This window comes from Lygodium microphyllum, chromosome 7 (genome assembly GCF_053477565.2).
Source record: "Lygodium microphyllum isolate KBCC chromosome 7, Lygodium_microphyllum_v1.1.10, whole genome shotgun sequence".
Taxonomy (NCBI): Eukaryota; Viridiplantae; Streptophyta; class Polypodiopsida; order Schizaeales; family Lygodiaceae; genus Lygodium; species Lygodium microphyllum.
The window spans coordinates 76,108,901-76,127,333 of NC_141141.1; the positions used below are offsets into that span (position 1 = coordinate 76,108,901).

At 41.8% G+C, this 18,433-nt stretch overlaps 1 pseudogene; it reads right to left on the bottom strand.

The window, feature by feature from the left end:
• Positions 1 to 773: 773 nt before the first annotated feature.
• LOC148033606 (putative UPF0481 protein At3g02645) overlaps positions 774 to 18,433 on the bottom strand; it is a 90,978-nt pseudogene continuing 73,318 nt past the window's right edge.

Below are 18,433 nucleotides of genomic sequence, written 5' to 3' on the forward strand. Positions count from 1 at the left end.
TCTATGGGTCTTGGCGGTTGAGCGTGAGCTCCCACACTCACTACAAGGATTTGAGCTAGTAGCGACGCCGATTAGCGACAGCGGATAGTGACGTCGCTGTCAAAGGATTTGCCAAAGCAAAGAAAAGTCGTGTCTACAAAAGACCTTGACTAATTTCAGGATAGAAGATCAACAAATATGCGAATAAGCAAGATGAGAAAATGATGCCAAGACTCTATTTTATTTCTGCCAATAATAAATACAAGGTACAAGAAGAAGAAACCCGAGCAGCCTCTGGATTGCGTAGGAAACGCCTTTGAAAGGATAATAATAAAATAGATTTAAAGCTTTCTTGATAATCACAAAATTGATACAAGGCCGTATCAAAAGACTAATACACAGGATTTTGATATAGGAGCTGTGACAAGAGGCTTTCCATTTTCAGGATACCTATCCATCTGTGTAAATACATTTTAAGCATACTTCTTCTTCATCTGCATCTTTGTCTTCCAAAGCTCTCTGATACTTTATTTCCTCTCAGCTCCCCTATTCTTCATGTCCTAAATCTCCCTTTTGAAGTTGTTGAGCTCTCCTTCCCATCCATCATCTTCAATTTCCCCTCTTTTTACCTCTGTAGTTCAGTTTTTCCAGTTATCCAGATCCGCCCTATTTTTAAATTGCAGAAATCCTACCTCCTCCCAGTGGAACAGCGGAGCCTAGAGAGAAAGAATTTGTCCTCCCATCTCCATTTGCCTTTCCTGAGTCTATTACAGAAGATGTTGAAGAAGAGTCTTTTAGCAAAGAAGCTTTTGTTGGTTGAGATGCTGTGGTGGTTCACTGTGACTTCTTGGGCTTGTGAGTAACTTCTGCTCCCTATCTTTTATAGAATCCAGCTTGTTGATACGAGGCCCATAGTTTGTGGGATCGCATCTGAAACTAATATCCAGATGTGATAAAAGCAAGTTCATGTCACCCAAGAGAGACTGTGGTCTATTCACAACACAGTCAACTGATGGTTTTCCCTCATATACAATGTCCCTGTCAACCAGGTATGTTGCCACAATGAAGTCATGCTCAACAACAAATGCAGTCTTTTTAGCATGCAAGATAAAGCGTTTGAACACTTTTGTTGCCACAGTTCGCTGCTCTGAATCAAGGTAAGCACTAATTGGCTCATCAATAAGATATATGTCTGCAGGCTTTCCGAGGCACAAACATAAAGCAACCCTCTGCAATTCTCTGCCAGACAGAGTCACTTCAATCTGCGAGATTTATCATTCTGTGGAGCCATATCTGGTATAGATCCAGGAGCATCTAGGTCACTCGTATAGTTCTCAAGGTAAAGTACTTCCTGTTATGTAGAGTTGCAAGGTCTCTTCACAATAGGTCCAGGATATAAATTCAATTTAATGTCGCAAGTAGCTGCGTCTGATGCAACAGTCATTGGCAATTGCCATTGATAGTGGGTCGTAAGCATCGCAATGGCATGCTGAATGGGCAGTATAGGAGGTTTCAACCTTCGGAGCGATGGCCAATTTTCATGTGGTTCCACAAATGTTCCGCTGTCAGTTCCAGAGGTTTTCCCCTTTCGAGCGATGGCGACCCTCTTCCGTTTCAAGCGGCTCCTAAATTCGCCTTCAGACTAATAAAGCGGTCCCAGAAAAGCTTCTCATCCAATCTTTGCCCCTTGATTGTTGAGGGCGATTGGAACATATGTTGGTCATTTCTGCCTCCCTGCCGCAATGCCGGGTAAGAATGGATAGTTCAACAGGATGTTGTATTTCAACTCCATGTATTCCTCAACTGAAAGTTCAGATTCATTCACATTGCCTTCACCATCAACTATTTTCCTTGCAAAATTTTGTTCCGGTCCCAGTCAATGCTTCCCAATGGATAGACATCTGATGAATAGACCTGAATCAAGATTTTTGAAAGATTACAAAGCTAACAGCATGACCCCAGCGACGTCGAACAAGTTCCAAAACAGTGTGAGCGTTTGGTGCCCTTCTCTTAATTTCCATTGCAATGATACCGAAAAGAAGTATTTGTACGGCTGAGCTAGTGGCATACCAAAAAGATCCACTTATTCCATATGTAAAAGTCTCATTCACTAACTGTAATATAGTTGAAACCCATGTCCAATGGCTGACAACATCTAGACAGACACCCTCTAATTACATGTGATGATAAGAGGCAAGTGCCTTGACAAATGGTCCATGTTCAGCATAACCTTTTTGGTGGATTCCACATCTCAGATGCGCAGCAGTACGACATCCACCCCCTCTAATCTTGCGCATCCTCCGGATGGGCCAACTACCCATGATCATTATCATCAAGATCCACATACAGATCAATCTCTTCATTATGCATTTCGGGTATATCAACAAGATTATCTGCCATATCATCTGTCTCTTCCATTGGAGTTTCTTCTCGTTGCTCTTCCCTTGCAAATTCTTCCAATGAATAATCTTCATCATCTCTTTTCTTGAAAATCTTGATTCTTTTTCCAGCAATAGGCACTCTAAGCACTGTCCCATCCAATTCTGTCAACTCATATGTTGTATTATCAAAAACATGTCTGACTATGTAGGGTGGTCCAAACCATCTTTTCACCATCTTTCGAAGTGCAGTATGCTGATTTTCAAGGTTGCTATCAAAGACTAATACCCAGTCTCCCTCTTCTATTGCTCTAGGCTGCAAGCGATGCCTGTTGTCAAACCTGTCCTTATTTCTTAGTCTAGCAACCTTCAACCTGTCAATAGCTAGTTGAATATCCTCTGGTCTTCTCTCTAACTGCTGAATATGAAGAGCTAAGAGCTCCTCTCTCGTTAAATCCTCTTGCCAAGGTAAAACGGACCAAGTCAAAGCACAAGTCTCAGTCGGCATAACCAGTTTCTGACCATACATCAACTCTGCGGGCATATATCCTGTGGTAACACTGTGAGTCGTACGATCAGCCCACAAAGCAAATGGTAGAAGTCTCGGCCATTCTCCAATCCATCCTCTGCATGTTTTGGCTAATGCTTTCACTATCGGCGGATGCCCTCTTTCACTCTTCCCATTTCCCTCTGGATTGTATGCTGTGGTTAGAGCCAACTTGATTCCTAGCTGAGAGAAAAACTCCCTAGCTTCATCTGCATCCAATTCACCATGATCCGCAGTGATCTTACCCACACAGCCATACCTGCAGAAAATTTCTTCCAATAAGAACTTACACACTGCACTAGTGGTCTTCGTTCTCAAAGATCTGCCCTCAACATGATTGGTAAGATCCTCTCTAGCCAAAACAATATATCTCATCTGCCAGACCCATAGGCATAGTAACCAAGTCAACTACCCACTTCTAATGAATGCATAGCAGATAGGTCGGATGAAGCTCATCTTGATGACGCACTACCGAATACATCTGGTAGTCTTTGCAAGTCTCAACAAAGTGAGAAACATCTCTATACATGCCTTTCCACCAATATTTCTCCTTGATTTTCTCATAAGTAACCCACACTCCTCTATGACCAACCCAAGGACTCTCATGAAACTCCCTCATCACCTGTAACTATGTCTCTCTATCGCAGACAACCCGCAAAGGTAATCTGCCTCTTTTCTTCGGATGCTTCCAAAGAAATCCGTCCTTGAGAAAATAACCATAGGCTTTCCTTCTGATCTTCTTGAACTCTTCATCTGTCCATTCATCTCTTTTGCTTAGTGTACTAAGGTATTTGCCAATCTGCAACCAATCTCCAACATAAAGTTCTTCTATGAAAGCCACAATATCATAGACATGGCAAACATGATCAACCATAGCGGCTGAAATTTCTACATCATCCTCTTCTGCAAGTAGAGTCTCCTCATCATCATATCTGGCTCTAGACAACATATCTGCCACTGGATTATCCTTCCCTGCTATGTGTTTAAATTTCGGATTTAATGACTTGATGTATGCAATCCATCTCAACATGGCTATATCCGGAGTAGAGCAACTCGTAATCATACCAATCAATGGCAAGCAATCTGTCTCTACCACAACTGAAGCTCCAATAAAGTACTCCTTGTCACATTTGAGAGCCGTAACAATCCCTGGTAACTCCCTCTTGATTTGTGGATATCTCCTCTGTCTCTCATTTAGGACTTTCACCCCAAACCGAATAGCATACCTGTTTCCATCTGCATCATCTTGACCCATAGCCCAACCTATGCCAATTGGACTAGTGTCAACTGTCAATACAATAGGCCTTCCACAATTATAATCCGCTTTCCTGAGAGTAGGAGCAATCTATAATTGTCAAGATTGTGGGAGAGAAGGAAGGAGTCTCGCTTGAAGCTCTCTTGCTTGCACAATGGGGGAAGACACACAAGGATGGAGGCTGAAAATAGTTTTCCTCTTCTTAGTTGTGTAAGCCAAAAGAACTCAAGTACAAAGAAATAGAAGAACCCTATATATGGGTCTCAAACCAAACTCAACTAACTAAGGTGGCATACTAACTGAGCCACGAACTAGAGTAGATAAGGATAGCTATCATGTAGCTATTATTCATGGGCGGTGTACCAACCGCGTCTGCAACTGACAAGTCGATGACATAAATACACAATGGTTACCCTGGCATATCACGAGTGGAGCTCGATATCTCAACACTCCCCCTCGAGCTCAATCCCAATTCCTGCACACCAAGCAGGTCTCTGAACTTGCGCAGCTTCTCTGCGCCCAATGCCTTCGTGAATATGTCAGCTATCTGATCCTCTGTGCTGACATAAACTAGATCAATAAGACCTAGTAAAACCCTCTCTCACACATAGTGATAATGTACCTCAATGTGCTTTATTCTAGCATGATAGACTGGGTTATTTGCCAAGTGTATACTACTCATGTTTTCACAATAAATGACAATTGGCCCATCTGTAGACTGATGCATATCATAAAGTAGCTTATGCAACCAAGCTACCTCACATGCAGCCATTGCTACACCCCTGTACTCAGCCTCTGTACTGGACAAGGCAACTGTAGGCTGTTTCTTGCTGCTCCAAGTGACTGCAGCACTCCCAAAAGAGAACACATATCCACTGGTAGATCGTCTATCAGAAATACTACCAGCCCAATCAGCATCAATGTATCCATGCAACTGTATCTGAACCCCAGTCTCATAAAATAGTCCATACTGCAATGTGGACTTCGCATACCTGAGTATGCGTCTAGCCGCATCCAAATGTGGTTTCCTTGGAGCCTGCATAAATTGACTTACCAATCCAACAGCATAGCTCAAATCTGGCCTGGTAATAGTCATATAAATCAAACTTCCTACTATGCGTCTGTACATAGTAGGGTCTTCTAGAAGCTCACCTGCATCTGTGCTCAGCTTCACATTTTGCTCCAAAGGAACTGAAATAGGCTTACAGCCTGTCATCCCATATTTGGACAGCATGTCCAATCCATACTGCCTCTGCAAGAGCTGTATCCCACTTGGTGATCTAATCACCTCAATGCCCAAGAAATAACGCAGCTCTCCCAAATCCTTCATCTCAAACTTCTGCTTCAATAGCATTTTCACATGAATGATATCTTCATCACTGTCACCTGTCATAATCAAATCATCAACATAAATGACAAGTAGCATAATATCTTTCTCTGTTTTTCTCACATAAAGTGAGAAATCTGCCTTGGAAATCTGAAATCCAATAGTGACAAGATATTGTCCTATCTTGTCAGACCATGCTCTAGGTGCTTGCTTCAAGCCATACAAGGCTTTCTTCAACCTGCAAACAAACTCAGGATGAACAGCATGCACATAACCTGGTGGCTGCTCCATATAGACCTCTTCTTGCAAATCACCATGCAAGAAGGCATTCTTTACATCCATCTAATGTAAAGACCATCCCTTTGATGCAGCCATAGCAATGACTGCTCTTACAGTTGCCATCCTTGCAACTGGACTGAATGTTTCTTCATAGTCAATGCCATATGTTTGTGCATACCCCTTGACTACTAATCTTGCCTTGTATCTGTTCATAGAACCATCTGCATTGTGCTTCACCTTATAAACCCACTTACAGCCAATTGCATTTTTACCTTTAGGCAAAGGTACCAATTCCCATGTAGCATTTGCTTCCAAGGCATCCATTTCTTCATCCATGGCTTTCTCCCATTTTTCTTTTCCCATGGCTTGCTCAAAATATGTGGGTTTTGGTTCCTGTATCACTTTGACCATATATGCATAGTGAATGGCTGTAAATCCATCATATTTCAGCCTATCCACAGGATACCTAGCTCGATATCACGAGTGGAGCTCGATATCTCAACAGTAATAACTTCTTCAATTTCCGCATGGCTCTAGTGTGGCTCTCATCCCAATAGAATTTCTGCCCCTTTCGAAGAAACTGATATAAACAATCTGCTATGTGTGCAAAATGAGGTATCCAAATCATATAAAACATACAAGCTCCAATGAATCTCCATACCTCTGAAGTGATAGAACAATACTCTGCAATCTTGCCTATAGCATTCACCTTATCAGGTGAGGGTTTCTTGCCATAATACCCACACATATGTCCAACAATGACAACCTCATTCACTCCAAAAACAGATTTTTACCCTGATAGTGTCAAGTTCACTTCTTCTAACCTGGCCAAAATCTTCTCACAAGCTGAAATATGATCAGCCACAAAGTATCTGCATCCTTGCTCATTTAGACTCTCATTTTTCTCTTCTTCTGCACACCCCTTAATGGGCACATCATCCAAGAAAGGCATAGTAAGCTGAGGTATGTAATCACGAAGAACCTTATGCATGGCATTCATCATATGCGCAACAGCATTAGTGGCACCTTGAGGCAAGGTACACATCCTGACAAGCCCAATAGGAGTTCTCATAGTGGTTATGTCCCTGCTTTCCAAAGCCAGCTGAAACTGATCATATCCTGAATACAAATCACCTAAAGAATAGATGGCACGTCCAGCAAATGCTTCTGCAAACTCATCCACAACTAGACCTATACCAACATTGCTGATAGTAACTCTGTTTACTGGCTGCATGTCCTGTATAAATCGGAGAGTACCATTCTTCTTTGGAACCATAAACCACCTGTTTGACTATGGTGCAGATGAAGGCTCAAGAATTTCCATCCTGATTTTCTCATTCAACAAATCAATCAGCTTCGACAGGTGTGCTTTAGGAACTGGAATAGGTCGGAGATTACATGGAATATAAGGAATAGTAAAAATGACCATAGGAGCAACAATATCCGGATTCACACATCCAATCTCATGTGGGAAAAAAGCAAATCCCCTTCCATGTCGCTCAAGCATCTCGTGAAAGCATTGCTTCTCTGTGGGTAGCAAGAAATCACCATTTCCAATTTTCAATTCAGCAAGAGTCTCTGCTGAAAATTTATGGCCAATATGCTCCCAATTCCTCAAAATTGGCTGTTTGGCAGCCCTCTCTATTTGCTGATCACTGTCAGGTGGAAGCGGTACAGCTACCGGCTTCACCTTTTTATCCACAGTCTTGTATTTCGTGTCAACCTTGGCTTCATTATGATCCTTTGCATTACTCAAATCTTGCTGTAAATCAGCAATTCTGTACTCCAATGGCTGAATATCCTCAGCCCTCTGCTCTATGGACTGCATAGGAACAGCCCTAAACTCTGGATGCTGAAATATTTCAGCAGTAAACTCTATTGGCTGAAAATTTTCAGCCCTCTGTGTCTCTATAAGCTGATCATAATCAGCCGAAAACTCTGTTTGCTGAATTTCTTCAGCATTCAACACTTTTTGCTGAGTCACCTCAGTCTCTGACTCAATTTGTGACATAAAATCTGCAATTTCATGAAACATATCTAGGGATTGCACTAATACATTACTGTGACAACTCTGCATTTCAGTTTTCAGCATATTTCCCATCTCTGTCATCGTATCTGCACAAATCACACTGTCATACATCCCATCTATGTGCTCATCATCCTCTAAAATTCTTGCATTTTTCAAAATTTTCTCCTTTCTGCATATGTACTGCCTGGCAGCTCTAGGCAACCTAGAAATCTTCTGATAGCTCATCGAACTGTTTGCTGAAATCCCAACAAAACCAGAGGAGAAAACACTGCTGCCAGGAGGCGAGAACTCCAATCTCCTCTGCTCTGTACCACCGGCGTCTCGCAAAACGGTGGTACCTAATGAAAACTCGAATCCCTCACAGTGGGCAAAGGTGCATCTCTGAGAGTATCCCTGTTTCTAACATGGTTCACACACACTATCATAAACTGAACTACTCTCATACCATCTTTACTGCGAATCCGTGCATAAGCAGATCCATCATCCATTACATTTGTTTCCATGCGTATCTCTATGATGAATGGCTGTCCAAGAATTATGGGATAAGAGCATGAATCCTACACAAAGAAATGGAAATCCTCCTCTACATCTCCAATAGAAACCCTGACACTGGGATAGGTACCATACAAATCACCTGCAGTGTTATTGGCGGCTCTCATATGCCACCCATGCTCTACATCCATAGGCCATCTGTTACTCTCATAAACTCCATGAACTATGAGATTAATCTCTGAACCATGATCCACCAAAGCAACATAAGGCACCTGTTTCTCTCCAATTTTTACCATCGTCTCTGTAGTTGCCCTAGCTAGCCCAATGACTCCGCGAAAAGTGACTACGCGGTATCAAGACAGGCTCATCAGTTTCAGCATAATGCATAGGCTGAACCCTCTTCTCTACCTGCGGAAAAATAGAAGCATTCTCAACCATAACCTCATCCTCATCCTCATCCAACTCCCCAATCAAAACTCCCTGTGTATCAGTAGTAGTCAATGCATGTCTTTTCCTCTTCAGGACCTCCTCAAACTGATCTTGAAACTCTCTTTTCGAGATGCCCAAAACCTCAGAAATAGTGAAAGTCACCTCACTGCCAAGTATCTTGTCATTAAAGATTTTCTTCATGTCTATAGATGTCTCAATATCAGACATCAATCTAAACCCTAGCTACTTTCTCTCTCTAGGCTCTTGCCTCTTTTCTCTCTTTTGAGCATCTTCCATCTGTCGTTCTGGCCCTGGTCTCAAAGACGGTCCTGCAATAGGTGGAGTAACAAACTCACCCCCTCTAGTCTTTTTAGCTGCACTTGGATTTTCTTCATCCCTCTTACGCTTCTCCTCAACAAGTACATCTGCTCCTTGAGACTTAGCCAAATAAGCATAAATAGAGTACCTGTCAATAGGCGAATCCCAACCTATCTCAGATCTGATGCTAGAGCCTGCACTAGTCAAAACAATTTGCTGAATTTTTCCCTTGTTTGCAGTCTCCATAGCATAAGTCCATAGTGCTGACTGATTCTCTAATCCCTTCTCAATCTGGACTCCATATGCAGAAGCATCTCCTCTAGCTGTCACATAAGAAGTACGTGCAACCATGTCATCCACTAACTTCTTCATTCCACCTTTACCAAAGTTGGTAGCAAGTGGAGCTCCTGTTTCAGTCAACCAAATCTTACCATCTTGTTCCCAAAATACAAATTCTTTCTCCTTGCATCCTGAAAAGATTCACAATCCCTGCAATGCTGATGGTCTGTACTATCGCACCAAATACATCTCCGATCTCTCCTAGGTGTACTAGGAGCACTCCTAGGTGCACTAGGAGCACTCCTAGGTGCACTAGGAGCACTCCTAGGTGCACTAGGAGCACTCCTAGGTGCAGTAGGAGCACTAGAAGAGATAATAGGCGCAGTCGAAGCAAACTGCTCTTTCAATTTTCCTACCAACTCCGCTTTAACTGACTCCAGTGTCAAATCTGTTATGCCTTTGATTATATCATCAAGAGAGGTAGGCACCGATGGAGCGGATGGTTTTGGAACAGAAGGTGCTGGCATCGATCGTGGAACAGGAGGAATAGGAGGAGTGGAAACAGTAGGCACTGGCATAGGCCAAGAAACTAGCTGAGGAGGAGAAGAAATAACAGGGATAGAAGCAGGCATAGGAGCAGATGATGGTGTCGGTGTCATGGAACCATTCTGTAGGCGGGTCTTCCATATCCTCCTCTTGGTCAAAGTCAAGACTGCATCCTGGGCATCCTACCAATCCGTTTTAAGTCCCATAGGCTTCGTGCGATCCTCAAGAAGCTCTCCCAATTCTTCCTGAAGAGCAGGATCTACAGCTTGCAAGAAAAGCTCAACTTTTTCAACATCCAATGCTCTTTGTCTAATGGCATCAAGCTGACTATACCTCTCTTTAAATTCCCGAATCAACTCTGAAGCAGCTAGACCTTTGTTTGGCATGTAGACCCACTCTCAAAATGACCGCCGAGTAGCCATACCAAAGTCCTCAAGGAAATACTCTTCGTTCAGGGACTTCTTAAAATCTTGACAATGTGAATTTTGAATAAAAAGATCAGTCACTTTTGCCTTCAAGGCGGGTGTGACAAGTCGAAGGAAGTACTTACTCATAAGTCTAGTTGGAACTCCAAAAAACCCCATCTTGATCTCATATGTCTTCAAATATGCTGAAACATTAAGGCCATCAAATAGCTTCTTCTCATTCTCAACTGCTTCAATCGCCTTAGTCGTGCTGATTGCATTCTCCTGCTCCGAATATAGTTGCCTTTGTTGAGACAACTACTGTTGATGCAATTGCTGCTGCTGTTGCATATACAATTGTGTCTGCTGATTTTGAAGCTGCATATACATGGACATATTCTACAAAATCTACTTTAAATCATCTGTCGAAGTACTTGACGCAGTAGTCATTGATGGAGCTGAAGTAGAAGACGCAGCTAGAATTGTAGAAGAGGCTGAAATAGATGCTGAAGTATCTCCCATCCTGAAATTTCTGCGATGCTTTCACGTCAGGTTCACCAAAGATGTCGAAGGATTTGCCAAAGCAAAGCAAAGTCGTGTCTACAGAAGACCTTGACTAATTTTAGGATAGAAGATCAACAAATATGCGAATAAGCAAGATGAGAAAATGATGCCAAGACTCTGTTTTATTTCTGCCAATAATAAATACAAGGTACAAGAAGAAGAAACCCGAGCAGCCTCTGGATTGCGTAGGAAACGCCTTTGAAAGGATAATAATAAAATAGACTTAAATCTTTCTTGATAAGCACAAAATTGATACAAGGCCGTATCAAAAGACTAATACACAGGATTTTGATATAGGAGCTGTGACAAGAGGCTTTCCATTTTCAGGATACCTATCCATCTGTGTAAATACACTTTAAGCATACTTCTTCTTCATCTGCATCTTCGTCTTCCAAAGCTCTCTGATACTTTATTTCCTCTCAGCTCCCCTGTTCTTCATGCCCTGAATCTCCCTTTTGAAGTTGTTGAGTTCTCCTTCCCATCCATCATCTTCAATTTTCCCTCTTTTTACCTCTATAGTTCAGTTTTTCCAGTTATCCAGATCCTTCCTGTTTTTAAATTGCAGAAATCCTCCCTCCTCCCAGTGGAACAATAGAGCCTAGAGAGAAAGAATTTGTAATCCCATCTCCGCTTGCCTTTCCTGAGTCTATTACAAAAGATGTTGAAGAAGAGTCTTTTAGCAAAGAAGCTTTTGTTGGTTGAGATGCTGTGGTGGTTCGCTGTGACTTCTTGGGCTTGTGAGTAACTTCTGCTCCCTATCTTTTATAGAATCCAGCTTGTTGATACGAGGCCCATAGTTTGTGGGATCGCATCTGAAAGTAATATCCAGATGCGATAAAAGCAAGTTCATGTCAGTCAAGAGAGACTGTGGTGTATTCACAACACAGTCAACTGATGGTTTTCCCTCATACACAATGTCCCTGTCAACCAGGTATGTTGCCACAATGAAGTCATGCTCAACAACAAATGCAGTCTCTTTAGCATGCAAGATAAAGTGTTTGAACACTTTTGTTGCCACGGTTCGCTGCTCTGAATCAAGGTAAGCACTTGGCTCATCAATAAGATATATATCTACAGGCTTTCCGAGGCACAAACATAAAGCAACCCTCTGCAATTCTCCGCCAGATAGAGTCACTTCAATCTGCGAGATCTATCATTCTGTGGAACCATATCTAGTATAGATCCAGGAGCATCTGGGTCACTCGTATAGTTCTCAAGGTAAAGTACTTCCTATTATGTAGAGTTGCAAGGTCTCTTCACAATAGGTCCAGGATATAAATTCAATTTAATGTCGCAGGTAGCTGCGTCTGATGGAACAGTCATTGGCAATTGCCATTGATAGTGGGTCGTAAGCATCGCAATGGCATGCTGAATGGACAGTATAGGAGGTTTCAACCTTCGGAGCGATGGCCAATTTTCCTGTGGTTCCACGAATGTTCCGCTGTTAGTTCCGGAGGTTTTCCCCTTTCGAGCGATGGCGACTCTCTTCTGATTCAAGAGGCTCCTAAATTCGCCTTCAGACTAATAAAGTGGCCCCAGACAAGCTTCTTATCCAATTTGTGCCCCTTGATTGTTGAGGGCGATTGGAACATATGTTGGTCGTTTCTGCCTCCCTGCCGCAATGCAGGGTAAGAATGGATAGTTCAACCGGATGTTGTATTTCAACTCCATGTATTCTTCAACTGAAAGTTCAGATTCATTCACATTGCATTCACCATCAACTATTTTCCTTGCAAAATTTTGTTCTGGTCACAGTCAATGCTTCCCAATGGATAGACATCTGATGAATAGACCTGAATTGAGATTTTTGAAAGATTACAAAGCTAACAGCATGACCCCAGCGACGTCGAACAAGTTCCAAAATAGTGTGAGCCTTTGGTGCCCTTCGCTTAATTTCCATTGCAATGATACCGAAAAGAAGTATTTGTACGGCTAAGCATACCAAAAAGATCCACTTATTCCATATGTAAAAGTCTCATTTGCTGACTGTACTATAGTTGAAACCCATGTCCAATGGCTGACAACATCTGGACAGACACCCTCTAATTACAGGTGATGATAAGAATCAAGTGCCTTGACAAATGGTCCATGTTCAGCATAACCTTTTTGGTGGATTCCACATCTCGGATGTGCAGCAGTACGACACCGCTATTGGCGTCGCTAATAGCGATGCAAATAGCGACGCTCCACAGGGAAAAAAAGTGGCCGAAATCGAGCGCGGTTTTCATTTCGCGTTTGCGGCTTATGAGTTTTGAGAGAGAGAGCGAGGGAGAGAGCGACTGTCGTGAGAGAAGGAGAGGAAGAAGACTTGCTACCGCCACCGTTGCCACCGTTGTTCGCGAAGGAGAGGAGGAGCCTTCATCACAAAGAGGAGCCGCCCCACACTCGCCATATCTCATCGGTGAGTCTCCCTCTCTCTTTCTTTTGCTTGTTTAAGGTTTAAATCACTCTCTTTTGCTTGTTTAGGAGAGGAAATGAGAGAGAAAGAGAGGGAGAGGGAGAGAAATAGAAAGAGAGGGAGAGGGAGAGTGCATTCTCTCTCTCCCTCTCCCTTTTGCTTGTTTAATGTTTAAATCACTTTCTTTTTTGCTTGTTTAGGAGAGGAAACGAGAGAGTAAGAGAGAAAGAGAGGGAGAGGGAGAGAGAGGGAGAGAAAGAGAAAGAGAAAGAGAGGGAGAGGGAGAGGGAGGGGGAGGAAATGAGAGAGGGAGAGAAAGAGAAAGAGAGGGAGAGGGAGGGAGAGTGCATTCTCTCTCTCCCTCTCCCTTTTGCTTGTTTAATGTTTAAATCACTTTATTTTTTGCTTGTTTAGGAGAGGAAATGAGAGAGAAAGAGAGGGATAGAAAGAGAGGGAGAGAGAGAGGGAGGGGAAGGAAATGAGAGAGGGAGAGAAAGAGAAAGAGAGGGAGAGTGCATTGTCTCTCTCCCTCTCCCTTTTGCTTGTTTAATGTTTAAATCACTTTATTTTTTGCTTGTTTAGGAAATAAGAGAGAAAGAGAGAAAGAGAGGGAGAGGGAGAGGGAGAGGGAGGGGAAGGAAATGAGAGAGGGAGAGAAAGAGAAAGAGAGGGAGAGGGAGAGGGAGAGGGAGGGAGAGTGCATTCTCTCTCTCACTCTCCCTCTTGCTTGTTTAATGTTTGAATCACTTTCTTTTTTGCTTGTTTAGGAGAGGAAGAGAGAGGGAGAGAAAGAGAGGGAGAGGGAGAGTGAGTGAGAGAAAGAGAAAGAGAGCGAGAGGGAGAGGGAGAGGGAGGGAGAGTGCATTCTCTCTCTCCCTCTCCCTTTTGCTTTTGGAGAGTGTTAAGATATATTGTGAGAGGGAGAGGAAATACGAGAGAAAGAGAAAGAGAGGGAGGGAGAGGGAGAGAAAGAGAAAGATAACATATATTGGAATGATAGCATATCCATGATTATGGTAATGGTATCCACTTTACTTTTTTTATGGGTACCATTACATCGACTCCTTAAGGGGGCTAAAAATTAGTCATACCATTTATAAAGTCTAATTAGGAGATTTAAGATGCACGACAATAGACTTATCGATAATGGTATGCAATGTGCTTTGCCATGGGCCACGTACATTGGTGACTCTTTAAGATGGCTTAAAATTGGTCATGTCCTTCATAATGTCCAAGTAGGGGATCTAATTGTGATATGCATAATTCATTGTTTTTGTATTAACTTTATAGGCATAACAAATTAGAAATCATGCCAACCAGTCAATGGAAGGACTAAAAGAAAATGATACCCTAGCTAATGGTCATTACGGTACTTCATAAAAATGAACCCAAAAATATTTTTATAGAAGAAGAATCGCTTAAATTGAGTATATGATATTTTCTCTTAGGTCTTATGACTATGAGTAGAATTGATTGAAATAAATTTTATTACTATAGTTGATAAATTTCATAGATGGCATTAATTTTAATACGCGATCCTAGGACAAAAAAACCACATTTCTAAGATGATTTTTGTTGAGACTGATTTATTATTAGACTAAGAGATCCTCAATGATGCTTATAAATGGATTACTTATACTCAAAGCCCTCGAGTGTAGTTTTTTACAATAACGAATAATTATCTACCAGGACAAACAAATCCTTGAGCATGATACAAGGCCGAGATATAACATCAAAAAATCTCTCAACTACTATGTACAATGCAAGATTTATGGTCAACTTGCAACTTGACGTACATCTCCATAAAGCTATCCATTTAAGCCTTGTTTGCTGTAATGTAGATAAGATGGAAAACGAAGAAGGTCTTATTGTTTAAGATCGCGAGACGTATCGTAATCAGCGTGTCCCATGTCCTTACTCTCAATACAAGTTGGCAATTAGACAAAAACGCCGATTGTCTATAGTTTAAATTGATTATTCTAACATCATTTTTTATCTGTGCAGGTGACATTTTCAGGATGAGTCGAGGGATGAGCGATAAGGAGTTTTAGGACATGATGGCAGGCATGTCTCCAAACCAGCTCGCGAGATTCAAAGAGATGGCAGACCAGGAGCTGTCTAGTTCTTCGTCAAGGCGCTCTACTAGATCTGCTTCAGCATGATCAGATGCTTCAGCTTCGAGCAGAAAATCTCGACGCTCACGACTTGGGCTAGAGGGAGGGACTGCATCGGGATCAGGGGGTGCTGCTGTGGAGACACGGATGTGGTGTCTCCGTCTCGTCGTTCAGCTAGAGCTGCGTCACCTCCAGGATTTGTCACACCTGTGGGGACGTCTACTCCAGTTACTCCGGCTTTTGCACAGCCGTCAGCACATGTGGCACCCCTTTTGGTGGCACCCCTTTGAGTGTCACTCTGAGAGAGGTTACCCCCTCAGTACACCGAATATACAGGGGTCTCCTGGATATGCCCAGAAGTGTGGACGAAGATGGGAGAGGACCCATCTTAGGCAGACTCCTAGGGGTTATGGATACCTGGTTGATAGTAGGTCAGGAGCCATCATCATGAATGATGAGGGGAGGAGGGTGATGGCTCTCATGAGAGAGTTGTGCTAATGAGTTTTTTGGCACAACGTCTTGGATCATTGGAAGAACATACCGGAGGGGAGCAAGGACTACATAGTAGCATCCTTGCACGAGGAGTTTCCGGTGCCAGCCGCAGTAGATAGATTCTCTACGGGCTGGATGATGGATTGCATGCGTGCATACATGTCACATAGACGATCGGACGCACGCAAGGCAATCAAGAGTGGGGATGCAAAGCCCGAGTGGTTAGATGCAGACGACTGGCGTCGACTGAGGGAGGAGGCTATAGATTCACCAAGACGTTGGAGTCAGCAGCGGGAGGTGGCGAGGGCATGACTTGAGGCCAGAGTGGTCCATCATCTTGGGAGTGGCGGCCACAGGACATATTTGGAGGACTTTGTAAGTTTCTTTTTTGTTTTACTTGTTTGTTTTTTTGAAATATTCTTTGTACTGACAATCATGTTTCTAACAGTTAGCATTTTATTTTCTTTACAGCACTCCATTACAAATCGCGATCCGCAAGGCCTTGAGACTCGATATGCAGAGAGGCACGGTCTCAATGCATTGATCGACCGATTGTATAAACGCGGCGGCCCTGTAAGTCACTCATCTTTCTTGTCCGTGGTTACAATGAGATATTTGAATGCATTATTGTATGGTGGATTGATATGCTGTTTCTTTTTCTGCAGAATCCGTTCGATGCTCCTTTTTGGCGGGACGAGCTTTCGGGGGACGAGGATTTATAGCTCGCCCTTGGATCCTTGGAGCTCACACACCTTTAGTTTTTAGTCGCCTGATCTATGTAGACATTTTCTATGTATTAGTGATATCCTTTCATGATTGTACCAATCGCATTTTATGCGATCATGTATTTATTTCATGTATCAGTTTTATGATTTCAGTATACATTCTTTTTGTTTACAAGCGCTTTGTATACAGTTGTGCAAAAACTATTTTGTATGGCTCTCATACAGCTATTGGCCTCGCTATTTGCGTCGCAAATTTACTAGTTGCGTCGCTATATGCATCGCATTTGCGACGACGGGGGAAAATTTTGTTGTTTGTATTTTCGTTGCTTTAAACGTCGGTATAAGGTCTATATCTTGTAGTGACTTGATTTGTTTTTGTTTTTTCTCCTTTTCTTTTGCTTGTTTTTGTTAAAAATCATGTGTAATGAGAGAGAAAGAGAGGAAATGAGAGGAAAAGGAAGAGAGAAAAAGAAACAAGGAATGAGAGAGAGAGGGAGGGAGAGAGGAGAATGAATGAATAAAAAACAAAGAGAGGCTAAGATCACGTTCTTTAAGTTCTTGTTTTCTTGATTGTAGTAGTAGTAGTTCTTTAATTTCTTCTTTTCTTATTTATAGTGGTAGTAGTAGTAATAGTGGTGGTAGTAGTTCTTTAATTTTTTATTTTCTTGTTTTTTGTAGTAATACTAGTGGTAGTAGTAGTAGTTCTTTAATTTCTTATCTTTAGTGGTAGTGGTAGTGATAGTGGTAGTTGTTGTTGTTGTTGTTTAATTTCTTCTTTTCTTGTTTGTTGTTGTAGTGGTAGTGGTTGTTTTCTAATTTCTTATTTTCTTTGTTGTTGTTGTCATTTTTTTATTTCTCCTTTTCTTGTTTGTTGTTGTTGTGGTAGTTGTAGTCGTAGTCTGGTCATAGTCGTGGTAGTGGTAGTGGTAGTGGTTTTGTTTGTAGTAGTAGTAGTAGTAGTATTTATTTATCTTTTATTATTTTTTATTGTTTATTTTTCTTATTTTTTATTGTTATTGTAGTACTAGTGGTGGTGGTGGTGGTGGTGGTGGTGGTGGTGGTGGTGGTAGTGGTAGTGATAGTAAAGACACACAGAGAGAGAGAGAGAGAGTTTTTGTTAAATAAAATGAGAGAGGGAGAGGAAGAGAAAAAGAAAGAAGGATCGAGAGAGAGGGAATAAACCTACAACATAATAAAGAAAGAGAGAAAGAGAGAGAGATGGAGGGAGAGAAGAGAATGAATGGATAAAAAACAAAGAGAGGGTAAGATCTTGTTCTTTAACTTCTTCTTTTCTTGTTTGTAGTAGTAGTAATAGTAGTAGTAGTGGTGGTGATGGAGAGATCCGTTGAGGTCAAGAGCAATACCATGAGATGGGAAATACTCCGACATACGTTAATTTGTGGGTAGGTGGAGACTTTACATACGTTAATTCTATTGAGTTACAAGAGAAGAAATCCCTTCTCAAACAATTTAAGAAAGAAAAAAAGAATGATAACAAAAACAAATTGTTTGTCGTAACGTAGACCAAATGGAAAATAATAAAGGTCGTGATGTTCAAGATCATGAGGTGTATCTTAATAATCATGTCCCATGTCTGTGCTCTCAATGTAAGCTAGTAATTAGATAAAAACATTAATTGTCTATATAATATGTACGATGCTTTGGTGAGTTTCAATCAGAGAATCTTGATTAAGCAATCTCAGATTTTGAGTAAATGGTAAGAAAAGTGTATATCAATCATGCATTGTATTCACAAACTAATTAAATATCATATATAAAAACATTGGGTGTGACCGGCAAATTTTCTATCCAGGGAGGTGATGTTTTGTCCCAAGGAGGAGTGTACCCTTTGTGACCAGTTAGAATAGTAGTAGTTGT